This window comes from Hipposideros armiger, unplaced genomic scaffold (assembly GCF_001890085.2).
Source record: "Hipposideros armiger isolate ML-2016 unplaced genomic scaffold, ASM189008v1 scaffold_19, whole genome shotgun sequence".
NCBI classification, from domain to species: domain Eukaryota; kingdom Metazoa; phylum Chordata; class Mammalia; order Chiroptera; family Hipposideridae; genus Hipposideros; species Hipposideros armiger.
In genome coordinates, this window is record NW_017731369.1 from 5331329 (window position 1) to 5357736 (window position 26408).

The following is a 26408-nucleotide window of genomic DNA, read 5'->3' on the forward strand; positions in this document are numbered from 1 at the left end:
GAAAGATACTTCATCATCAATCCATAATTCATCTTTTCTCCTAAGTGGCAGAACTCCAAGTTCCACCAGAGGAGCATGATAGTCAGCAGTGTAGTTGTGGAAATGTCTTTAGAATTTGAGGTATCAGAGCCCACACTCCAGAATCAAACTCTTTATTTTGCTAGGTCTGGAACCAAGCTTGACATAACTCCAAACTTATTGCGGGGGGGGGGGGGGGGGGTGCTCAGTTTCTCAGTTTAACACTTCTATTTTTTATTTTTTTAAAAAAATTGAAGATATGCGGAAGGAACAGGATGGCTTGAAAGTTATTGTATTTGCTGTAAAAGGTGCAGCCTGGCCCAGAACTTTTGGAGCAATTGAGGTGGAATCTGATCAGCCTTTAAGATGCCCTTTTCAAAAACTAAATCAGCCTCAGAATGCCTTTCCATACCATGCATCCCTTGCCTGACTTATTTTAAAAGTATGCTCATTAGGGGCAGCGGGTTAGTTCAGTTGGTTAGAGCGCAGTGCTCATAACACCAAGGTTGCTGGTTCGATCCCCACATGGGCCACTGAGCTGTGCCCTTCACAGCTAGATTGAAACAACTACTTGACTTGGAGCTGATGGGTCCTGGAGAACACCCAGTTCTCCTACTTAAAAAAAAGAAAAGAAAAAAAAGTATGTTTGTTAATGAGGGCAGGAAATGGCAAAGCACCCCTGTTTTAAAGGTGGGCACACTCAGGGAGGGGAAGCAACCAAAAACAAGCCATATTTCCCGGCTCCCTGCTGGAGCTCCCCCCGCACCACAACTAAAATCACCAAAGCCCCTACTCATCTGCTGGCAGGACGGCTTGCCCCACCCAACTCTTTCTGACCCCGGAGAACGCCCGCTTTGAGCAGATCCAGGAAATGGGGTTCCCAAAACCTTCCATAAAGGCGACCCACGGGAGGTCTCCGAGCGTGACCCCGGGGGCAGGGGACCAGGCCTCTCGCCGAGGGACGGCCCCGGCCCAAAGCGACTCTTAACAGAGTCAAGACCCTCCCTCTCGAGCGCTGGGAACCAGCTGGAGTACCGCCGCGTCACGTGACGCCGCTCCGGGGCTGCCCTCGCGCTTGCGCAGACGCCACTAGGGGGGCGGGCGCGGCCCGCTGACTGACAGCTCGCGCGAGCCGGCGCCTCAGAAGCACCCGGCTCTCCCGCCAGCTCTGTGGCCTCACCGCGGACCCTACCCGGTGCCCGCTCGCTCCTCGGTCCGCCAACCGGTCGGCGCCCATCGCGGTGAGAGGGGCCCCGCCGGCGCCCGAGGGGGAAAGGCAGGTTCCCGGGTCTCCGGGCAGCGCGAGGGCTCTCCGAGAGGCGACAGCTGGAGCGCTGGAGGCGACAGCCCGGGCTTCTCCGGGGACCAGCGGGTGAGGGGAGGTAGGGCTCGGGAGAGGGCCGTGACATGACGCGGAGTCGGGGGCCTCGGGGGTTTCGGCAGGGTCCGCGTTTGCCGGGGAGTGAGGACATGGGAAGGGGAGCCCACGGTGTAGGGGACTGGACAAGGTGTCGCCACCCCGGTGGCAGATGGTGTTGCCAAGTGGCTTTGATATGGAGCCGGTTCTTCAGTCTTGGGGGAAAGAAGAGCCCCCAGCCCCCTGGAAGAGCATGCCGGGGAGGGGGTGCCTGGGACGGCGAGGAGAAATACAGTTGCCAAGTTGTGCGCGTGTGTTCGCTTTTAAATCTGCTGCATGTGTGCTGCTGGGGTGGCAGACTGGCGAAGAGTGCGGGCAAGGGAGAAGAGGCTATGGACGGGGTGCCTGCCGCATCAGTTCTGCCCGTGCCTTCCCGGGGCTCCCCCACTCCCCCCAATGTGCTGGTAAGCAAAGAAGAGGTTTGCAGAGCGCGCAGCCGTCGACACGCAGTGTTAGAAGCTAAGTGCAGGACCGCAGGTTCGGAGTGGACTAAGCCAATGTCCCGGGTCTTTGAGGGGACAGGATGTGGTCCTGGAGCTGGGAACATTTCCTTCCTGGTACTAGGTTTGTGCTTCCCTAGATGGCACGTTAATTGGATCTGGGAGAAGGAAATCTGGAAGAGGAAAAAGACTTTGCAGTGGGCACTGGCCAGCTCCTCAAAAGTGTCAGGCAAGGGTGCCAACCTGCAGAAGGAGCAGGAACTTGCCTCTGAGCTGGTACCGGTGAGGCGTCCTGACGTGGAGGCTGCTGTTGTGGTGAGTCAGTGTTGGAGGCAAGCTGACAGCTGTCAGGGACCAGGCTGCCTTCGCCAGGCTGCCATCCAGGCCATTGTCACCTAATGCTAACGTTTCAGATTCATTTCATTAGCGGCATCCGAGCCCTAAACCTCAGCCAGGGCAGCCAAAATGCTTAACACTGAATTAAGCAGAGAAAAAAAGAGGTTTAGATAGTATTAAGCGTGAGCGCTCCTGCCCGGCTTTTCATGTCTGTTTGGAAGTGGGCATGTTCTCCGGTTGTTCAGAATCTTTCCCTTCAGCTGTCACTCATTTTTATTTCCACTTTGTTCAGAAATTGGACTGCTTATATATTTGAAGTGCAAAGCGACAGGCTACTGAGATTGGCTCACAAAGAAAAAGTTGGCTCATGAGGTTTTCTTTTCCTATTAAAGAAATGAAGATGGCTGAGGACGCACACACAGGCACTCTTAGTGATGGGCAGATTATTTCTAGCCTCCCATTTGGTTCTGGAATGCATTCCCATGTGTTTTGCAGTGTTTGTCTTTTGTGTGGCATGTGTCAGTTACTATAAAGATAGTTTGTATTATTTGAGAATGTAGCAACTAAAGACAATGAAAAGCTACTCAGTGACGTGAGTAAATCACCAACCTTATAAACTTGCTACCGAGTTCCAGGAAGTGGAGAATATATCCATAACTATTAGACTTCTCTTTTCATGGCTATAGCTTTGGTTCTTCAGAGGTAACTTGTTTTATAGTCACACCAAATGGCTCTGAAGGGACTTCTTTTAGGACCATCTTTAGGAAAGGTTTAGGATGGGGTGAATTAATGCTACATGCCTCTCCCCCCTCCTCCCTTCTTCCCTCCCTTCCTCTCTTCCTCCTCCTTTCCTGCTTTCCTCCCTCCAAAAAGAAAATAATCAGTTTAAAAGAAACATCAAAAGCAGCCTTGGAAGATTTTTTTTTTAAACTCGTGAAAAGTCAACTGGCAGCCGGAAAGAGCTGCAAAAAGATGAGTAAAAATCCTACTGCCAATAATAACCCCTCACTTTTATGTGACAGTACAAAGGACTTTCACACCCCAAATCTTAGTTGATCTTCACAATAAACTTGGAGTGATAGGTGGTGTTCTCATTCAAGTGTCACAGATGAGTGTCACAGATGAGGAAACAGTACTAGGGGTCAAAGCAAAGTGTTAAACCTAGCTATCTGACAGCAGATGTGGAAAGGGATGTGGAAAGGATCTGGGTAGAGGATACGCACATCCGCGAGGCCCCACAGCTTTCCCTGCGTCCATTGGAGAACATCCTTCTCTCCCACCACTTGTCCTGCTTACTAAGTCAGCTTAGCTTGCTGGTGTAGATGCGCCTTCACTGCTTCTCCCTGCTTCAAGCTTGAGATAGTCTATGTCTACTCAGATTTGTTTCTAGGTCTTTGAGAAATCTAGTAGGAAGTATGATTTCAGGGAGTGTCTTTTGCTTAAGGTGCTCTTTCCAAAGAGGTGTCTTCAGCTATGTGATGCAAGAAAGCAAAGCAATTGTAGGGAAACTTGACATAATAGTTTTCCTTGTCCTCCATCTGGAAGAGAAATGCAGTGGTTATGAAACCTCAGGAGCTGACCCAGTAGTTTTGTTTATTTTATCCATTTTTTTTATACGTGGCATTGATTGGGTAATGGTGACACTTTTTTTAAAAAAAACCAAAAACATGGCACAGCTGTTCTCATTAGGGATAATGACCTTTTTTTTCGAGATCTGAGCATCAAAAAAAGGACTTCCACAGAAATTTGTCAGAAATATGTTTTGGCAGGTCAGTGGTACAGAAGAGAATTAAAAGCCAAGACAATTTTGAAGCACATCGATAGAAATATAGATCTGGGCTGAGAAAGGGGATAATTCCAGTCTGCTCCATGCTTAGAATATTGTGTTCTTTTCGGGACATGCCATTTAATGAAGGACATAGAAAAAATAAAGTCAAGCATATTTATTGGAAATTGGTACAATGGTGAATGCTTTAGAGCTGATAAGTCAGGAGGATCGTGGGAGCCAGGATTATAGAAGGTTCGGGGCTGTCATTTATTGAACTTGTTCTGTAGAGGCTTAAGATCCTATGAACTAAAGGACAAACATTATAGGGAGAAAGACTTCAGTTTTAAGAACCTTACCATGCCAGAGTGATCTTTTAAAAACTGAGTCAAATCATGTCTCTCCCCCATGGCTTCCCAGTGCTCATGGGATCAAACTGAAACTTCTTACCTTGGTCTTCTGGGGTGGCTATGAGTCCTGACTGACCTTGCTTGTTTCTCCAGCTTCATTAATTACCATTCTCTCACGCACAGAAGTCCCACCTTTCTGTGCTTTGAGCATGTCTAGCTTGCTCTGCCTCAGGGCCTTTGCATGGGCTGTTCCTCCTTCCAGATTTTTCCCATGGCTGGCTCCCTGTCAGTCATTCAGGTCACTTCTCCAATATCACATCCTTAGTGGGACCTTCCCCAACAATCAAAATAATTTCTTTGTAGTCCCCAACCCACTCATTCTATTCTGCTACATTGTTTGATTATCTTCATAACGATATAAAAAGGGCCTTATTTGAAAATCCTTTTATTGTCTGCTCCCCATTTACCACTGTATCAACGGTATCCCCAAACAAGGCCTGGCATATAGCAGGTGCTCAATAAATGTTTGTTGAATGAATGGTATTTATAACAGATCTTTTCATAGGTGGGAGGGATTGCTTCCTTGGTAAATATTAAGTTTGGTTTTTTTTGTTTGTTTTGTGTTTTTATGGTGTTTTTTTTTTTTTATACTAGAGACAGTCATACATAAGCTGGCTAGCTGACCTTTGGGCAAGAGAATTCAAGCATTAGATAGTAAAATTAGAAGACTTCCTGTATTAGTTTCCTAGGGCTGCTCTAACAAAATACCACAAACTGGGTGGCTTAAAACAACAGAAATGTATTCTCTCACAGTTGTGGGGACCAGAGATCCAAATCCAAGGTGTGGTCAGGATTGGGTCCTTCTTGAGGGCTCTGATGGAGTATCTGTTCATGTCTCTCTGTCAGCCTCCGGTAGTTGCCAACCATCCTTGGTGCTCCTTGGCTTGTAGCTACATCACTCCCATCTCGGCCCCTGTGGTCACATGACCTTCTTCTCCCACGTGACCTTGTGTTTGTGGCTTCACACTACCTTCCTTCTGTGTATGTGTCTCTCTGTTTCTTCTTATAGGGTTACCAGTCAAATTGGATTTAGGGTGTACCCTACTCCCCTATGACTTTGTCTTAATTTAACTAATTACATCTGCGAAGACCCTATTTCCAAATGTCACATTCACAGATTCCGGAGGTTAGGACTTTGACGTATCTTTTTAGGGGGACAACTCAATGCATAGTGCCTTCCAACTTCAAGATCCAGTGACATTTTAAAGGGGAAACCTGGCAGGAGGTGCTGCGTTATTTTTAGGGATGATGACATGATTTGGATATTTGTACATAAAGCATCTATGGCCCTCACAATTTGCAAAGTAAGTGGTGATCTCTATGTGTCACAGGTGAGGAGGGTGCGGGTCAGGGTAATTGAGTGACTTGCCCAAGTTCGTGCAGGACTAGATGAATCCTCTGAATGTGGTGTCCCATGATGTCCCTACCCCACCTGCCTCCTAATGGGTAGATCTTCCTAGGAGCACAAGCCCAGGGGTAGATGTGGGGTTTCTTTTCTGGCTCTGCAGGGACCCTGGAAGGATTATTCCCTTTAATATTTCCTTATTTTGTTTACCCTGTCCTTATGCTGGGGAATAGCTTATTGACGTCCAACGGTGACATAAATGATACAGCTGAACAGGACACTCCAGCATGAGACCTCACACAGCGACTTTGATGGGGGGGTGATATCATTAGAAGTTGCATTTTCCCTTGGGGAGCTTTTCCAGTGACTCTGAAGGGCTTTTTCATACGGTTTTAAGAGTTCTGGGTTTCAGTGTCTCAGATTTGTTTTGGACCCTGAAAAAAGTATTGCTGATGTTCTAAGAATGAGCCATCCAGGAGTTCATGGAGTCACTTTTCTTATTTGGAGATTGGGAGCTGGGGCGTTCGGGGAGTGGGCGAGAGCAAGCCAGGCTGCCAGCAAAATATCTGAAATGCCTTGCACCTTCGCGTTCAGAGAACTTTGTATTTCTGGCTCTGTCTCACCCAGATATGCCCCTCCCTAATTTAATTAATCTTTGACGAGGTAATCCATTCATGCAGATGGTACAAAATTCAAATGATACAAAAAGCTGTTTAGTGAAAAGTCATTTCAGGTTCTGCCTCCCTTACCCCTCCAGCTTCCCAGCCCTCTCCCCCGTGGCACTGTCACCACCATTCTCTTGTGACTCCTTCCAGAGATCTGATGGCATTTATTGTCCCTGAGTGCCACCCCCACCCTACCCCATGGGGTATGTTTCCGTTCCAACTTTCCATTCTTCCTCCTGCCTTTTCAAATCCCTTTCTACAGGGACTTGATAGGCTGTCTTGTTCCCATGTGCTAAGAGCTGATGACAATACCTCTGCCGAGAGTTTTATATTTGGAAGGAAGAAATGAGCCTGTAACAGTAAAATTTTTGAGGCCTTGAGGCAGGTTCTTATATGTATGGGGTGGTATTCAGTCAAGTTCCTTAAACTTCAGAGTTGGCCTTGACAAGGAGGCAAGCATAGAACTCTCACGGAAGACAGGCTGGAAGGCAGTTTATGTTATGTTCCCAAGGGGTAAGCTTGTTGTTCTAGCTTGTATTTCCCGGGTTTACTCTGCCACGCCCAACAGTGTGCTATGTGCTCTATGGGTTGTCACTTGAACCTTCGCCAAACACACTGCGGGGTCGTCGCTATTACCAGCCCCATTTCACAGATGAGAAAACAGAGGCCTGGAGAGGCAGAGTAATTTGCCTCCCATCACACAGCTTGTGAGGGCAGAGCTGGCACGCAGACCCTGGCCAGCTTGTCTTTCTGCTCCGGGATCCAGGCTGGGTACCACATTACATTTCATTGTCATCTCCCCAGTCTCCCCTGGGCAGGGACCGTTCTTTATGTACAGTTTGGTGGCCCCTTTGTTAAACAGCACCTTCGTAGCTCTCAGAAGGAAGAGTGATCCAAACGTGGCCACGTGTGAAGGCCCACGCCGTACAATGGAGGACGAACCTCACATAAGAAGACCTGCTTTCATCCTCGGGGGCTTTTGGGCTCATTCCTGGAACATTCTCCTGCCTCTGAAAGTCTGGAACCAATGACTAACACTCATGCCACCAGAGGCATAATCTCCAACAAATGTTGAGAGACATGGTAAATTTGAAGGAAAAAAAAAACAAAAAAGAGAGCGAAAAGGGGGCTATTTTTTCTCTTACTTACTGAATGCACTTAGGAAAACATGTGCCTAGGTGCAGACCATACCCTTCAGGGACATCCTTTTGTCAACCAGGTGTGCTCTGAGGCATTTTCCTGGCCTTTGCATCATCGCCAAGCATGACTCAGAGCAGATGACTCACCAGTGGCAAAAATGACCACTGAGCTGGGGAAGAAATGAGAATCTAGAAACAGCCGAGCAAATGGTAAGTGGAAAATGCCAGAGTGAATGAGCTTAGAGAGCTGCTGTTCAGCTGGCGTACTGGAGTTAGGGGGCTGAGGGGGGGAACCCAGGAAGCTAAAGCACAAAAGTAGGGCCCAGGGGAAAGGGGTGGAAGCCTCATGAGAAAAGAATGAAGTCAAAGAGTGAAATGAAATCGAACCGACAAGCCTAAGACCCCCCCCCCACCCCCGGTTTTTTGAAACTGAATGAGTGTGGTGATGGTGGGACAAAGGAAACAGGAAACCAGTAAATCAAGGGAAGCTAGTCTAATACCCTCTCTGCTCTGAGGAGGCAGATTATGCGGCGCTCCATGAAGCAGCAGGATCACACTCAGAATCAGGCTCAGAATCTCAGGCCCCATTTGGATAATAAACTCTTCCTTTACCTGCTCTTGTGAGGAAAGAGGTATTCTTTTTTTTATTTTTTATTTTTTTTTATTGGGGAACAGCCATGGCCATTGGTCACACATTGCTTTCGTGCTACAATGGCGTAGTTGACTCTTTTAAGGAGGGCGCAGCTCACAGTGGCCCACGCGGGGATCGAACCAGCAACCTTGGTGTTATCAGCACCATGCTCTAACCAGCTGAGCTAACCGGTCACCCCAAGAGGTATTCTATGGAGTGAAATTTAAATATAACAAGACTTGGTATCCTGTGGGAGAGAACTAGCAGCGTCTCTGACTTTGTCTCCTATCCTCTTCTGAGGTTACCGGGAGTGGCCAAAAGCTGAGGGGTCCCATGAGGTTGACGCCTCCCGCCTGGTCGCCCTCCTTCTGTTCTTGCTTGCGTGCCAGTACCCTCTCCACATGGTTGCCAGCATGCAGCATCTTTGCAAAATCTAAAGGAGATCATGGTGTTCCCCTGACGTCACCCTCCAGTGCTCTCCCATTGCTCCTGGCATGGAATCCCAACTCCTAAACTTGGCCTCCAGGCTCCTCCTCATGCCCGGCCTGCAGCCCTGCCAGCCTCAGATCCTTCCCTCCCTCCCTTTGCTCCCCCAACTGGACCACACTGCCTGACGGTGGCTCCAAGAAGCCAGGTTCGTTCCCACCGCAGAGCCCCATGAATTTGCCTTTTCCTTGAGCTGGGACGCCGGTCTTCCAGATCGTGTAGTGACTTTCCCTGGTGTCTCAGGCTGAAGGAGCTCCCACCTCCATCTGGTTGCTCTGACCCAGCACTGCCCAGTAGACATACAGGGTGAGCCACATACGTCGTCTTAAGTTCCTAGCAGCCACGCTAAACACGTAAAGGAAACAGGCAGAATCATTTTGATAGTAGATTTTATTTAACCCAGTATATCCAAAATACAATCAATATAAAAATCATTAGTGAAATATCTTATAGTCTCTTTTTGCATGGAGTCTGACCTACAGTGCGGTCAGCATGTCTCAGTTTGAACGGACCGTATTTCATGACTCCGTAGCCACATGTGACACGTTGCTGCCACACTGGACCGCGCAGCTCGAACCTACTTGTCCTTTTATTCACAGCACTTAGGAGGAACTATAATGATGTGTTTGCTTACCTCTCTGTTCTCTGGCTAGAACATAAACTTCCGGAGGGCTGGACTTTTGCTTGTCTTGTCCACCTGGAGCAGCCCCTGGCACACCATAAACGCTCAAGAATATTTGTTGACCGATCGAATGGACCTATGACTGGAAAAATGAAACACACAGCCATCCTCTTACCGCTCTAGAGGCAACTGAGTGGTCAGTGCCATTTGGAGCCTGTTGTCATCAGAGGAATTCAATGCACAAGGCTCCCTGTGTCCCCAAATATTAGCTATTTAAGGTAGGGACTTGTGCATTGTCAAAGGGCCATTGGGATTACTCTTTCGTGGGCTTATTTGGGGGGTGACGGTGACACTAACGAAAGAAGAGTTTTTAGTAGGAAGCAGGTAACAGGACTGAGACTCTTTGACATCGTTGCTGGGCGGAGTTCATCTAGATCAGGGATTTCAACTGCGGGCAACGTCTAGAGACATTGTTGGTTGTCACAACCAGGGGGAGGGGTGCTTCTGTCATCTTGTGGATCGAGGCCAGGGATGCTGCTCAACATCCTACAGGGCACACGCAGGACAGCTTCACGACAAAGAATTATCCAGCCCAAGTGTCTCTATTGTAGTCCCATTGTAGATTCGTGGGGCTCCACGTTTGTTTGTTGTGTTTCTGAATTGCCACTGCTGTATCAGGAAGGCTATTAGTCTCCCGAAACTTGACAGGTTCCACGCAGGCCCATCTTTTCGTTGCCTTTTCTCTCTCTGGTGAAATTCTCTCTCACCTATTGTTTCTTTACCTGAAAGGACAGACCCAACGGGAGTTGCCTCCAGCTAAAGCATTTGAGGTGAAAGAAAATTGGCTCCACTTTTAAATCGTGAGTTAGAATTTTGCAGATTAAGCACCTGGAGAATCCTATGCCTTGAGAGCTGTGTGTCAGTCCACGTTAAGCCGCCCCTGAATACTACTTAGGTACTTTCGCAGAAGCAAAGCACAGCAGACACCTATTTCTTTTCACTCACATGCGAGGAAACATCTGCCAACTGCTATAAAAAATATGTATTTATACTCCAAAGCAGGGCTGCAGGGCAGAATAATGTGTATTTTAATTCTTGCTATGTATCGAGGCCCCACCAAATTAAGAGAATTTATCATATTATTATTCATTGTATTTGTCCTATAAGAATATTCCCCATATTATTATGGGTAGAAAAGCGATTGCTTATATACAGAGGGTGCCAAAAAATTGTATACACGTTTTAAGAAAGGAAAAAAAAACTTTTAAAATTGTAATACTTAATATATACCGATAACAAAAGATGAATACAAGTCATGTTTGACGTCTGCAATTACAAGAGGTGCTCAAAGTGGTGACCATCAGCATCCAGACACTTCTGATTACGGCAAACTACTGCTTGAGCAATGCTGACCAACGTGTCCACTTGTATACATTTTTTTGGCACCCCCAATATATTTGTTTTAAGATTTTGGGGAATGCTTGCAAATGTATACTGAAATTGTGCTAGAGTTGGTGAGATTTTTTTTCATGCTTCTGAACTCTCCAACTAGATTTGAATAAGTCTGAATTAGCTGTATGTGAGTGGGAGGGAGAGGGGATATCAAACTACTTCATAGCTTCCACTGTGTGCTGTTTTCTCTGTCTGGAATATCTTCCCTCATCTGACCTGCAGGCTTCTACCAGATTCCACCTGAAAAAGGTCGCCTTTGAAGTCTCCCCAGGCAAAACTGAGCGCTCCTACTTTTAAGCTCCCTTTAGCATCTGCATCCAGGAATTGTAGCCCTTGTCACATTGCTGTAATCGTTTACATATGTCTGTCTCTCCCTAGATTGCGTTCGGCAAAGAAGGCCCATATCCCATATTCATCTTTGTATCCCCGGGACTTATCATGATTCAGGTTCATGGTGGGTGCTTAGTAAATATTTGTCAAATGAATGGCCTGAATTCTGCAAAACAACACCTTTTATCCTTCTACACTGGGACTGTCTCCATTAGAGAAGCAGCAGCTATGTTCTTTGGCCTCAGGTGGTCAAGTTCCAGAACTTGACACTGAGCAGAGATGTGACAAACAACCCAGGGACAAGAGTGGCCCTGCATTTTCCCTGGTTCTCTTTTTTTAACCAGTTGGTGGCATCGTGGGTAGAAATTGTGGGTTCTAGATGCAGCTCTGTATGAACCACCCTTTGTATGACTTTGCTCACATGATGTCACTGTGTCACTTCACTTCTCCGGGTCTCAATTTCCTATCTTAAAACTATTTCCATGAGTCTGTGCCTTTCCCCTGGACCTCCACCCCCCTGTCCTATTGTTACCTGTCTGCCAACCTCCCCCTCCCTGCCATCTTCCAGAAATCTAAAATCTCTTCTGACCCTAACATCTCATGATTTTAATGGAGCAAAAGAAAGCCTAGAATTATTTTGTGCGCAACTGTTTTTTCCCCTCTCCTTTGCAAGCATCTCCTTTATTCTCTCATGATTATATTTAAGTCATTCAGTTTTTCCGTTAGGCACTGAGTAACTTCTATGAAAACCCAGCATTGGTGCATGTAACGTGCAAAGCCCTCCTTGTTTGCCCATCTCTACTAAAATGGGAATTTAGAAAACTTTAAATGCTTTGGAGTAAATATCAAACTGCTAAGTCAGATTTGCATCACTTGCCAATGGGAAGACCTACAGATTGAGTCTTCTGTGGAGACTGGTCAAGTAGTGTTAATTCACAGTCTTCTATGGCTATTGGAGTGTCCTTAACCATACCCCAAATTAGCAGTTACCTGTTTGCATTATAGCAAGACGGTGTAGTCAGACTCCGCATGGGATTATCTAGACTCTTCCATTTTCACTCTATGGCTTTAGACAGCTGTTTAACCTTGCTAAGCCTTAAAGTTTCTTCAGCCATAAAATGAGGATAATAATAGACCCAGCTCACATGTTACTGGAAAATTAAATCAGGTTATCAGTATAAATAAAGCATTAGCTCTGCCTGGTGTGTCGTGAACATCCAATGAATGTTAGTTGTACGAGTAATTGTCATGTAATTATTAAAAAGTATTAAGTAATAGTAATAATTGTGTGAAAGAACAGCCCAAACCGTCATGGCTTTCTCACACCATTGTGATGAACTGAAGCAGCAGGAGGAAGCGGTGGCTTTGAGCTTCTACAGAGCATGTGACACCAGAAGCCACAGCGGCACTCAGGTGTGACAGAGCGTCTCATGCGAGTACGTGAGAGGCAGGAGCAGTGACTGTTTTGAGAGGTCTGAACGTGCCGTCCTTTCATTCAAATATGAATTTGTAAGGAGGGAAACTTTCAGAAGAATGGGATTGTATATAATTTCTATAATGGGTGGTATAAAAATCTTCAAAATATTTGATAAAAAGACCGCTCGTTTCACATCTCAGAACACTTTGCAGAGTGGATGACGCCCTGTCATTAGATCCAGAAGCCAGTAAATCTGTATGTCTCTCTGTCTCCCTCTGTCTCTGTGTCTCCTTATCTGTCTCTGTGTCTCTTTGTCGCTTTGTCTCCATCCCTGTCTCTTTCCATGTGCTTTCCCTATGGCTCATGAGGTTGAACATCTTTTCATGTACCTATCTACCATCCATATCATCTTTGGTCAAGTGTCTGTTTTTCCCCCATTAAGTTGGCTCCTTTGTTTTCTTATTGTTACATTTTGAGAGTTCTTTCTGTCTTCTGGATACAAGTCCATTGTTGGATATGTTATTTGTAGATGTTTTCTCCCAGTCTATAACTTGTCTTTTCATTCTCTTAACTGTTGGTCACAGAGCAAAAGTTTTTAATTGTATTACGTCTGGTCTATCAAATTTTTCTTTTATGGATAGTGCTTTTGCTGTTGTGTCTAAGAGCTCTTTGCCTGTTTTTTTGTTTTGTTTTGTTTTTTCTAAAAGTTATACAGTTTTTTTAAAATTATTTTTTATTATGAAATACACATTTTTTAGAATTAGTTTCAGCTGTACAACACAGTGCAATAGTTATACCTTTTACCCCTTGAAGTGACAATCTCCCTCCCCCTAAAAGTTATATAGTTTTATGTTTTACATTTGGTCTGGTTCATTTAAGTTAATTTTTGTAAATAAGATGTGAGGGTTAGGTCAAGGTTCTTTATAGCTATTTATTTATTTATTTGCCTGCAGATGTCCAATTGTTTCAACATGATTGGTTGTTGAAATGACTTATCATTGCTTCATCGAATTGCTTTTGGATATTTGTCAAAAGTGGTTGGCTACACTTGTGTGGGGCTATTTCTGAACTCTGTCTTGTTTCACTGATCTGTGTGTCTGTCACTCACCAACGTCTCACCGTCTTGATTACCGTAGCAAATATAGTAAGTCTTAAAATCAGAACGTGTGACTCCTCCAACTCCGTTCTTCTCTTTCAAGTTGGCTTTAGCTATTCTAGTTTCTTTGTCTTTGCATATAAATTCTAGAATACGCTTGTTTATGACTATTAAAAAGTTCTTCTAGGATAGCAATTGCACGAAACCTGTAGATGAATTTGGGGAGAATTGACATCTTTACTGTATTGAGTCTTCCAATCTTCAAACATGATGGTATGTGTGTCCTTTATTTTTTTTATTTTTTAGCTGAGACATCCTGCCACCCTTTGGCAGCTCAGTGGCAACTCAGCTCGGGCCGGGAATCGAACTGGCGACCCTGTTGCTCAGAGTGCGCACTCTTGAGCAAGCTCTTAACCAACTGAGCCACTCAGTCGGCTCCTGTGTCCTTTATTAAGTAAGTCTTTTTTGGTTTCTTTCTTTCACCAATGTTTTGGAGTCTTCAGCATGTAAATACTATACATGTTTTGTTAAACTTATACCTAAGTATTTACTTGTTGGAATTATTGCAAATGGCATTTAGTGTTTAACTTCAGTTTCCAAATGTTCATTGCTAGTATATGGAAATATGATTGAATTTTGTGTTAACTTTCTGTCTTGCAACCTTGCTGAATCACCTATTAGATCTAGGGATTTTAAAAAGAAGGTTCCTTGGGAGTTCTACTTAGACAATATGTTATTCGTGAATTGAGACAGGTATTTTTTTCTTCTCGTCAATATTTTTTCCAGTGCCTTTTAATATCTTTCCCTTGCCTTATTGCACGAAGTAGGACTTCCAATACTGTTACATAGGAGTGGTGAGAGAGGATACCCTTGCCTTCTCCCCAGTCTTACAGGGAAAGCATTCAGCCTTTCATCATTAAGCGTGACATTAGATACAGAGTTTGTATAGATGCTCTTATCAGGCAGAGGAAGTTCTCTTCTATTCCTAATTTGCTGTGAACTTTTATCATTAATGGGTATATTGAATTTTGTCAAATGCTTTTTTGTTGTTTTTGTTGCATCAATTGAGATGATCATGTTTTTCCTTCTTTAGACTGGCCATGCAGTGGGTGACATTGTTTGATTTTTGCATTACATTCCCAGGATAAACTACTTGGTCATGGTATATTCTTCTTCTTCTGAGTTGCTGTAGTTTCTTTTCTAATATTTAATACTTTTGCATCTGTGTTCATGAAGTATGTTGGCTTGTCACTGTCTTGTATTGCCTTTGACTTGGTAGAGAGTAACACTGGCCTCATAAAATGAATTGGGAAATGTTACATCCTATTGAATTTTCAAGATGAGATTTGTAGAATTGATATTATTTCTTCTTTAAATGTTTGGTAGAATTTGTCAGTGAATCCATGTGGGCCTGGAGATTTCCTTTTTGGAAGATTTTAAACTATGAAGTTAATTTCTTTAATAGTTATAGGGCTATTTAGGTTATCCATTTCATCCTGGGTGAGTTTAGGTAGTTTGTGATTTTCAAGGAATTGGTCCATTTTATTTAACTTGTCAACTTTATGTGTGTAGAGTTGTCTGTAGTTTGTCCTTATCATCCTTTTAAAGTCTACAGGATCTCTAGTGATACCCCCTTCTTTATTCCTCATATTGAGGATTTGTGTCTTCTCTCTTTTTTTTTATTGATCTATCTTGCTCGAGCTTTATCAAGTTTTATAGTCTTCTCGAAGAAAAAGGTTTTAGTTTTATTTGTTTTCTCCATTGTATCTCTTTTTAAATCTCATTGATTTCTGCTCTTTATTATTTCCTTTCTTCTGCTTGTTTTGGGTTATTTTGCTCTTATTTTTCTAGTTTTTAAGGTAGAAGTTTAAATTATTGATTGAAGACTTTTCTTCTTTTCTAATATAAGCATTTTGTGCTTTATACATCTCTCTAGGTACTGGTTTAGCTGCATCTTCCAGGTTTTAATATGTTGTATTTTCAATTTCATTCAGTTCAAAATGTTTTCTAATGCCCCTTGAGACTTCCTTTTTGACCAATGATCATGTAGTAGAATATATATATTGTGCTATATTGCACTGCCTTCTGCCTTTTTTCTCCTCTCCTTCTGGGACTCTAATGACACACATGTTATTCTTTAGTGTTGTCCCACAGGTCCCCAAGGCTCTGTTCACTAAAAAAAAATTTTCTCTCTGTTATTCATATTAGATCATTTTTATTTATCAGTTATTGTCTTCATGTTCACTGATTTTTTTTCCCTTGCTCCTATTCATACTGCTATTGAACCTATCTGATAGTGGTTAGCTTTTAGTTCTAAATTTTCCATTTGATTCTTCTTTATATCTTCTGTTTCTTTGCTGAGACTTTTTTTTTTTTTTTTTAGCTGAGCCATCCTGCTACCTGTTGGCAGCTCAGCGGCTGCTCAGCTCGGGCTGGACTCGAACTGCTGTTGCTCAGAGCTCAAGCTCTTGAGCGAGCTCTTAACCAACTGAGCCATTCAGCGGGCCCTTTGCTGAGACTTTTAATCTTCCCCCTTCACTTTAAGAATGTTTCTTCTTACTTCATGGAGTATTTTTTTTTTATATATAATAACTGCTTTGAAGTCTTAGCTAATTCTAATAATTGTGTCCTATTGGCGCGGGCATCTATTGATTATCTTCTCCCATGCAAGTTGAGGATTTTCCTGATTTTGTTCATATGTTGGGGGTAACTTTGGGTTGATTCTGAGAACTTTGAATATTATCTTATGAGACTCAACCAATTTGAGTTTTGATTCTAGGTCCTTATCATGCTTCTGTGGATTTCAGCATCAGTTGTGTTTTCAAAGTCTTTGTGGTATCCTTCAGATCTGCCCCTGTGTGCTACTCCATGCCCATGTTGGTCCTGGGCAGTGTGATCTCTCCTGAACTTGAGAGTCTATGGTATGCTGGTTAGTGTTATATCTGCACATGCTTAGCTCAGGGGTGAGCCCAAGAGCTCATAAACAGGTTTATGGGGTTGTTTTGCTGCGCTCTTCCCTGTCTGCAATCTCTCTAGCGCTTTCCAGTTCCTGGGGTCTCCTGTCTTTGGTCCTTCAGCCAGAAAGCAGGGGCTCTATTCCTCCTGGTCTGCTACACTCTTCCTTAGCTCACATCCATGCCCAAGCAACAGGAAGACTGAGAGAAAATCTAATGGGTTTCTCACCCTCTTGAGACCATAGCATCTCCAATTGCAAAGGAAGGTTCCCTCCCTCAGAGTTTCAGGCACCCGTGGACCCCTCTGCTGTTGCGGAACCACAGGGTGACTGAGACATGAGAGAGCTGAGAAGACAGAGACATGAAAAAAGGAAAAACCCTGGGATTTATTTAGCCCACTGTCTCTGAGAATTAGGCAACCTTCTTCCTGCTCCACAAGCCAGGACTAGGTGTCTTCTTGGGTGCTCTGCTGTTCCCACTGATGCTCGCTTCTGGGTATCAGATTATATTTAGTCCAGGCTGGGGATCCTGGAATCGGGAGATGGCAAACCGACCACCACTTTGGTGGTACTTCAAATTCTGGTTGTCTTTGCTCATCTACCCGCTACTGTTTACTTTTCAGAGACCTCAAATAACGGCTCTGTTGATTCTGTCCAAGCTTTATAGACACATGCAATAGGCAAGACAGGGTGGAGTGTAACCTCTCCATCTTACTCAGGACCATAAGAAAGCCAGAAGACGGATGTATTAGAGGCGTTCAACAAAGAAATGAGGAAGTCAGGATGTATCTGGCTCAGGAAAAGTGTGGTTTGTATGGGGAAAGAGAAAAGTAAAATCTGAAAGATTAGGTAGATATTGACAGACATATCTGATATGCAGGGTCACGTAAAGGACTTAATGGAATCCTCTTCCTTGACATTTCCTTATTCCCCTCTTTACACATCAGAGTTGGGGGTGTTTCTTAGCACACCCTCAGGCTGCCAGAGTTGGGGGTGTTTCTTAGCACACCCTCAGGCTGCCAGGTTCAAGTGAATGGTTTGACTGTGAGCAAGTGAGCTTTCTTTCTCCCCACCGGGAACATTAGGGAACATATACAGGGAGACGTGGAGAAAGATTTCTCTGAGAATAAAGAGTCTTTAGTCTAGAATATCAAGTGTCTGTAGCCAGGTAGCCAGTCACCAATGTGTAGAGCTCACGCTGCAGTATTTGATCTGGGCTTGATAAACAAGTTAATCTCTGAAAGTAGATTTCTCTTTCTCTCTCTGACTCACACTCAGTCACACATTCACTCCAATAAAGTAAAGTCTTTATTGCAAGAATAACTCTTGCTTTGTTAAAAGACTTCCTGAACAAGTGAACTGTGGACACTGCTGACTCTCTATCACTGAATTTCCATCTCCACATGTTGCCGCGGATGAAAACAAAGACCATCTGAAAATTATAAGCAGAACTTTGGAAGTGGCCACTTTCTCCAGGGCCTCTGATACTGTGATGTGATTTTTTTTTTTTTAAGATTTTTATTGGGGAATTAGGAGATGGGAACAGCGCTGAGGAATTGGGGAAGGGGAACAGACAAATTGCTGTCTTTTTGTTCTTCAGTCTAGTTGTGGAGGATGTTGCTTCACTGGCCCAAGTTGGCACTATCATTGTGCTCTTCCCGGGTGAGGCGATCAGTCGCCAGCTTCTGGACGGCCGCTCACAGCAGGGCTGCTGGCCGCTCACGCTGACTGCTGGCTACATATGGTAGCCCATGGCAACCCATTGCAGCAGGGGCTGCAGCCTATGCCTTGCTGGTGACTCACGGCAGCCCAGCTCCAGGTTGAGCTGTTGTTCAGCATCTTAGCTGTAGAGGGCAGTGTCACTGGCCCTCATATGTGGGATCTGAACCGGGGCCCTCTGGCGTCCCAAGTCAGCTTTTAACCAACGCACCACTCAGCCAGCCCTGTGATATGATTTTTAAGTTTCCGTTGCCCTGTTGATTCATGCACTGATCATTCTTCAAATGTCTAATATTAATACCATTTGGAATTTGCCTAGTACTTTAGCCAGTTTTTATTTTTTTTCTTTATGAATTAGCTCATTTGATCCTTGTATCAATAGTGTAGGGCATAGAAGATAGCTGTGGCATTGCCCTATATTATTTTTACATCATTGTAAATGGGGAGAGCATAATGTTACATCTCGGTTATTTTTCATTTTTCACTTCATTTTCATTTCACCTAAGCATTTTCGTGATGCTGTGTTGTCATTATTGCTGTCTGTAATAGTTCAGTGAAGTGCCAGACATGTACATAATTTTCTTTCTGAGCAATTTATTATAGACTATTTTCAATTTTTGCTGTTATAAATAATTTGGCCATATTTTGGGTTATTTCCTTAGGGTAGATTAAATAGATAGGCTTTAAAAATATTGTTAAACATGTTTCAACATTAAGGAGGCTTTCATAAAAAAACCACAGATGACCTGTGCCAAACACCAGCATAACACAATAACAATTTTCAGATTTCTCCATGTTGAAGAGCAGACTTTGGATGTGCCAAGAGGTTTAGCCAGAGAGAGGTGGAGGTAGGTAGTGTGTACAGGGACATGAAGAAAGCATGAGAGAGAGAGAGAGAGAGTTGAAACTAGCCTGACTGAAGCAGAAGTTCCGTCTTGAAGAAACCAACAACCAAATGCTTATGCAAGGTTGTTTCCCACCCTCCCCCCTCACTCCACCCCCGCTTTGAGCCGTTGTTCTCAGTCTAGTTGTGGAGGATGCAGCTCATTGGCCCATGTTGGTATTATGATCATTTGTGCTCTTCCCGGCTGAGGCAGTCGGTCGCTGCCAGCTCAGCTCACAGCAGCTCTCGCCGGCTGCTGGTCGCTCATGGCGGTTCACGGTCGCTCATGGCGGTTCACGGTAGCTCACGGCAGCCCAGCTCCAGGTCGAGCCATTGTTCACAATCTTAGCTGTAGAGGGCGCAGCTTACTGGCGCAGCTCACTGGCATATATGGGAATCGAACCAGCAGCCCTGCTGTTCACAGCTCGCGCTCTTACCAACTGAGCTATCTGGCCACCCGCAAGGTTGTTTTTTGAATAGTGGCAGTGTTCCCTTCTGCATGTGGCCCTTGGAGAGCTGCATGGGCAGCCTTGAGCAGCTCCAGGTTGCAGAGCGCCTCGACCATCATCCAGGGATGACAGATGTCATGGCAACTTGGTGATGAACACCAGCAGTTGTTGAGCAGAGGGCTTTCTGCAGCCTGCCAGGTGGGCCCCGTGTGCAGAAGCGTTCGCCCAAAGCCTTTTCTCCCACAGAGACGCAGATGTGCAGTGTGCACATAGCTCTTTGCTTTAACCCTTTATTGGGCCAAAGGGAGCAAAGCACCAAGCTGGGAGAAAATGGACATTTATTCAGTTCCATCCCTAACCTCCATCGGATTCTTTGGGGAAGGACCAAGTCTCAGATCTTTGGGGGAGCCTGTCCCAATCCAATAATTGAGTGTAGCTATCTTCATACCAGAGGTTGGGGCAATATGCATTTATTTTGCCTAATTACCCAAAAGGATGGAAGGCTGGGGGGCGGGGGGGGTGTCTCTACCCAAATTGAATCCAGCTGTCCTTGAATTGTCAGCTGTGTCGTTTTTTAATTATGCCTTGCAGTAAATTCTAACATTTGGTTATAGTGGAACCAACTCAGTAAGTCCATAGCAAAAATTAATGGAAAACAGGTGTCACCAAATCCTCCCTTTCTGCTTTAAATGAGGGGGCTCACCAATTCTCTGAGGAATTTCCTAGGATACGTTAAACATTAGCGAAGTGCAAAATGTACATCCAAATGCTTGTGTGAGGTGACTTTTGCGTTGGGACTTAGTACAACTTTTAAAGAACTAAGAAACCTCAGAGGCTTAGACTGTGGAGGGGCCTACTGGTTTGTAATCAGATATTCCTTTGCCTTCCTCCCTAATCCACTGGGGGATAAGGGATCATTGAACCCCTGGACCCTTCTGGGTTTGGGGCACTGTGGTGAATTAGGGTTTGTTCTGGAGTCTTCTGCACCGTTCCTGAACCAAGGGAGACAGGATCACCAGACCGCATGCTCCGTGAAGCAGGGAATTTGTCTCTTCCGCGGCTCTATCCCAGCGAAGTCACCGTTTTTGTTAGGAAGTCTTTGTGGAGAATTACGCCGCAGCCGCCGTCTTGTTCTCCCGCTGTGTTGGGGAACCAGCAGGTGGTCCATTATCTCTTTCCTGTGCACTGTGAACATTTTAGACCTTTCCTTCTCCCTGGAGGTCATAAAATAGGAGTTATTGTCCGAGATAACCATTATGACAGCTGCCGTGGAGAGACGCCTGCACGGAGCATCATAAAATGCTATCGTGGAGTGGACATGACACGAAATCCTAGAGGTCCAACAGCCTCTCCCACTGCTAACCTGCTAACAGCAGATGTCCACCTTCCGCCTCCAGCTTCCCTAGCAAGGGGACTCTGGAGGGATCGTCCTGGTGAGTGGAGTCTGCTTGCTGCCTTGCCGGGGCTCCGCTGTGAGGCTTTTTTCCCTTTGGAGGCACACAGAACATTCTGATCCTCCGTTATATGGCCACTCCTCATGGCCACTCCATTGGAAGACCGCCATCTTGTCACCCACGTTACTTACCCCACAGTAAATGTCCCCGATGTTCTCACCATTGCTCATGTGACACCATTATCAGGTCGGCTTTTGTTTCTATTTTTAGTTTTCTGCATGCTCTTCAGATTCTCAATAGCTCGCTCCTTTTTCTTTTCCTTTCTTTTTTAAAGTCTTACCAGCATTTATTAAATGAAAATGTCTTTGCAAATTTATGGGGTTTTTTTCTAAAACGACACATTCTAATGGGTTGCTTTGGACTTATGGGTGGAGGAGAACAGTGCATATGGGTTCTTGGATGTGTTTACTCGCTGTAAGAGAGGTTGATCATTCCTTTCAAGGTGTGGATTGGGCAGCCTGACTGGCAGAAGCAGAGGTGAGTGGAATCGTCACTCTTATTTCTGATCAGGTACTTTTGTCAAGGCAGCTAAAGGTCAATGTAGCGTTTTCTGTTGTTAGCATCAAACACATCGACTCAGTGCATGTACTATCAACTAATGAGCTGCCTCTCGGTATTGGACTTGTGTGACTTTGGGTCAACTCCCTCACTAATAATTTATGAGTTATTCCAGGGCAGAAACCATGTTGTCATCATCTCTCTGCTCCCACATTATGCCCAGCACAAGGAAAGCCCTCAGCAAGCGCCCAGAAAATGAACAAATTTCCTATCAAGAGGCGTCTTTTAGTCATTGTTTCAGTTTTGTGAGATATGAACATGTAACACTGTACATTTAAGATGTCCAACATAATGATTTGATTTATGTATATACTGTGAAATGATCATGACATTAACTTAACGTCCATCAGCTCACATAGTTACAAATGGTTTTGTCTTACAAAGAGAACTTTTAAGACCTACTCTCTTAGCAACTTTCAAATATGCAACAGTATTGTTATCATAGTCACCAGGCTATGTATAGCAGCCTCAGAACTTATTTATCTTATAACTGGAAGTTTGTACCTTTTTACCACTTTCACCCATTTCTCCCACGCCTGCCTCTGGCAACCACAAATGTGATCTCTGTTTCTGTTAGTTTTGTTTCTTTTAGATTCCATATTTAAGTGAGATCATACAGTATCTGTTTTTTAGTTTTGTTTTTGTCTGACTTATTTCACTTAGTATAATGCCCTCAAGTTTCACCCGTGTCGCAAATAGCAGGATTTTATTCTTTTTTATGGCTGAATAATACTCCGTGTGTGCGCGTGCGCCTGTGTGCATGCCACATTCTCTTTATTCATTCATCTGTTAATGGACAAGTTGTTTCCATGTCTTGGCTACTGTGAATAATGCTACAGTGAACATGATGGGGAGATATCTCTTCGAAACACTGATTTCATTTCCTTTGGATAAGTACCTAGAAGTAGAATTGCTGGGTCGTGTGGTAGTTCTATTTTTAAGTTTTAGAAGAACCTCCATAGTGTTTTCTGTAATGGCTGCACCAATTTCCATTCTTACCAACAGTGCACGAGGGTTCCCCTTCTCCACATCCTCGCCAGCATTTGTTATCTCTTGTCTTGTTGATAACAGCCATTCTAACAGATGTGAGGTGATATCTCATTGTGGTTTTGAAGAGGTGGCTTTTAAAGTCAGCCCACCGCTGAAATCTGCCAAAATCTTTTTGGGTCCCAGTTGTGTCATTTTCTCAGTTAACTATCCCGCTGGCTCTGGGTCCCCCATGTTCTTCATCAACATGTTATTTGATTTCAAATATCAGTAATTAATGAAGGTGTAGGGTAGAGCCTGGCCTGGACTCCTTTGCCCATTAGCGATAGAGGCATCTTTCCAAGTTGACTCTGGGTAAGGTGGCTCAACCATGACAGTTCATCAAATTTAAGACCTCATCAGTTGTAGGATTCACCATTATTTTATGCACTGTGAAAAAAAGATTAAACGCTGCCATTTAAACTATCACACAATGCTTTCTTTTCACTTAGAATTTTTATGCTGTCCTTACTGAAAGAACTCCTTTACAATTATTTAGGCATAGATTATTATCAAGTATCACTCTTGTCCGTACTAAAGAGGAAAGTATTTGCAAAATAAATTGGTTAAAGGACTTGTAAAACTTCTTCACATTCACAGGCTCATTCTTCTGAAGTTGTCACAGAGCTGCGGAAGTCCATGGGTTTCTGTAAAATACCTTCCTCTCTGCAATCAGCATGCTCTTTGCAGGGGGTGCTCTATCCATTTCCCTTTGGGGAGGAGGGGAGAACTAGAAGAGGCCCAAGGGGGAGGGGCACGTCCTGCTCCCTGAGGTGGGTGGTGATTACATGGGATATTCACTTGGAGGGAATTCATCGAGTGATATGATGATGATCTGTGGACTTTTTGAATATATCTTTTTAATTGCTTTAAAAAAAAAACACAAAAAAACGAGGGCCTGCTCTTGTCTCCAAGCAATGACAACTGTATCGTGATGGGCCTGGCTGGAGCAATGGTAAGACACATTTGATTTCAGAGATCGTAAAATGCAAAAATAAAAAATTAAAACAAGTGGACTTTAGTTTAATGAAATCCAGTATGTGTACATCCACCTCATTACACAACATTCAGGCCAAATTTTTCTGTCTGGTCCTCAAAGCTATAATGCACTGGTCGAGCACCGTGCTAACACCGGTGTTTTCCTTACACAGTGCCTCTTGATCGACGAGTCTGTAAGAAAGAAACACGACAGCGCTGCAGCAAAGCTTGGCATCAGGTTCTGACCTCAGTCCTCACCGCTTCCCTTCCGTGGTGCCCACAGAGCCATCCTGTTAGTAACCTCTTTCAAGGTATCCCCTGACTTCCCCCTTAATCTATTTGACAGAGCCTGCCGTCTTCCTCTTTGAAATGAGGTTTGGTCTGCCCTTTCTCACCTCTCCCCACCTGTTATCTTCACTTCCTCAGAGATGAGAGATCATGATTGGGAGACTTCCCTTGTAAAGGCTGTGAGTCGTAATTCATCACCGTGGCAGCCCTGTGCTCAATTCCCCCGACTCCTTGACCAGCTTGGGCTCTTGGCCCAATTTAAACCCTACGCTGGTGCCTTGTGCAGGGCTTTGGGGCCATCTGTGCTCGCTCTCCTGAGAGCAGCAACTCTGCAATTCTCACACCTACCAGTGCCCCTTCCCTGTACTTCCCAAGCTCTCATCGTCAGCGGCACAGCTTAGCCCTTCTCTGCTCTCTAAGTGGTTCTGTGCTTCTCATATGCTTCTTGTTCCTGATCCCCAAATCCATGTCTAGCCTGGACTCTCCTGGGAGCTATAGCTAATGGGTTTCACCGGTCCGCATGCAATTAGGTCCCATCAGGCACCTTGAACTCAGGGAGCTGGGGATTGTGTTGCAATGGATGGCATGAGGGTCCTGAACATGGGTCCCAAACTGCCATAGGCGCCCCTGACACGCCCCAAAACTCCCACCCTGTGCTCCTTTTAGTCAGAGACCTACTAGGAAAGCCCATAACTGGGAGGCCACTTCTCGACACTTTGCCATCAGAAATCTTTAAAATGCCTTGGAAGTCCCTCGTTCAAGACAGAATAAGTTTCTCCCAAGGCCACACCGCAGTGCTAGCTCATTACGTTCCACAAACCAAAGGGAGTTCCACGCGTTCCACAGCCCACCCTATGGGAAGTGTCCATGCTTTTTTGACGTGGATTGCTCTCCGAGGATGCCTCCCTTCTGACGTCTACTTGGCGGTAACTGACCCATCTTCCAGAGATGCACAATAGCTCAGGCAGTCTTCCCTGACAATCCCCTTGCCTTTGGATGTGGTCTCGCATCTTCTGAGCCACCATCTTCTCCAACCCCGGTACCCCGTTTACTGGTGCCCTCTGCCCGATCACACAATTACTTACCTACTTGTTTTCTTCTTCTTCCAAGGAGTGCACTTTTTAAAGTTTGGGTCTCTAAATGACTCTTCTTTGCACAGTGCTTTGCACACAGCACTACGCAGAAAGTAGGTTTGTGTTTCGGGTGAATTGTTGAATGTGTTTTCTTTGCCTTGTGGGTTAGATGAGAAGTCCATGGAGGTCAGGATTTGTGTGGTGGTCTCTCATGCAGCCCAGCAGAATGGCTTAGGGACAGGGCTTTTAAACTTCATTAATTGAAAGATCAAGAAGCGACCCTATAGCTTTGGCTCCTTTCAGCTCTAAACACTGGCAGCATGGTGTTTTTCTGAGTCTTTCTTCAGCTGTTTTCTCCCTTCTCTGAGCACCAAAGGCACTAGGCAGGAAGTGTGTGGTGGTGATTAAGCTGGGTTGGGCCAAATGACTTTACAAACAACTGCAGGGATGGAGGAAGCAAGCCTGTGGCCATGGAGATCACCTTTGAACCCTGACCCGTGCGTTTTCAACAACAACAGCTCTTCACTGAGCAACTCTTATGTGCCTGGCACGTCTCTGGCTCTGAGAGTCCCGGAGTGAAAGAGACACACAAGGTACTGACTCACAGGGAACTTCTGATGGGGAAGCACGGTTGTAAGGTTAACCCTGGACCACGGTGAGGTGCAGCCAGCTAGAGAGTAGCCCTGACAGTCAGGAGTAGCCGTCTCCTATCAGGTGCCAGTTCAGACACGCTCCCTTATAGAGGGTTACCTCTTTCAAGCCAGCTGCTGGTAGGCAGGTCATGCTGTGGGGGACCCAGGGGTGCCTGCACATGCCTGTGGAAGAATAGGGTGGAGCTGCCCTATTCTTGTCCTGGACAATACTCCCCACAAGAGTACCCCTGCAGCTGCCGTCCGTCTCCCAGGGAATCAGTCAGCCTCTTTAAGGTTCACAGCCGAATGAAATCCTCTCCCACTGGGAACTTCAGCACATGGGTCCTGTTTGGATGATTACATTAGAATGTGGGCACTTCAGGCACTCTTCAGAGAAATCAGCAAGGAACGGTCTGTGACCCTGCACTTGCCAAATGCCCTCTGGGGACATCTGGTATTTCAGGGAGAGAGGCCCTCAGGGGCATGTTAAGTATAGACTTGTCTCCAGGTGTGTGAGCTCCATCTCTGTGTCACCAGGGGAATCTTATCTTTCCCTAGTAGTGTGGTCCAGCCAGACGAACACCTATACCGAATTAATGTAATGGTGCCTTCCGATTTTTGGAGAGTCATGTTAAAAACATATGTTGCAACATCTCTCTTTTTTTCTTTTTTTACAGATTTTTTTTTATTGGGGAATTGGGGGAATGGGAACAGCACTGGGGAATTGGGCGAAGGGGAACAGACAAGTTGCTGTCGTTTTGTTCTTCAGTCTAGTTGTGGAGGACGTTGCTTCACTGGCCCAAGTTGGCACCATCATTGCGCTCTT

At 45.0% G+C, this 26408-nt stretch overlaps 1 protein-coding gene across 7 annotated transcripts in view; it reads left to right on the forward strand.

Annotated features, from left to right (window-relative positions):
* The first annotated feature begins 1122 nt into the window (after nt 1-1122).
* The window catches only part of KIAA0513 (KIAA0513 ortholog), a 67331-nt gene continuing 42045 nt past the window's right edge, over nt 1123-26408 (forward strand). For 3 of the 7 annotated variants that reach the window (XM_019635169.1, XM_019635191.1, XM_019635192.1), the window contains exon 1: nt 1123-1400. The gene's annotated coding sequence lies outside the window, so the exon portion shown is untranslated. Of the gene's footprint in view, nt 1401-13939; nt 14024-23821; nt 23901-26408 lie in introns of those variants that run through there. The other 4 variants (XM_019635176.1, XM_019635182.1, XM_019635188.1 and 1 more) reach the window with 4 other exon arrangements.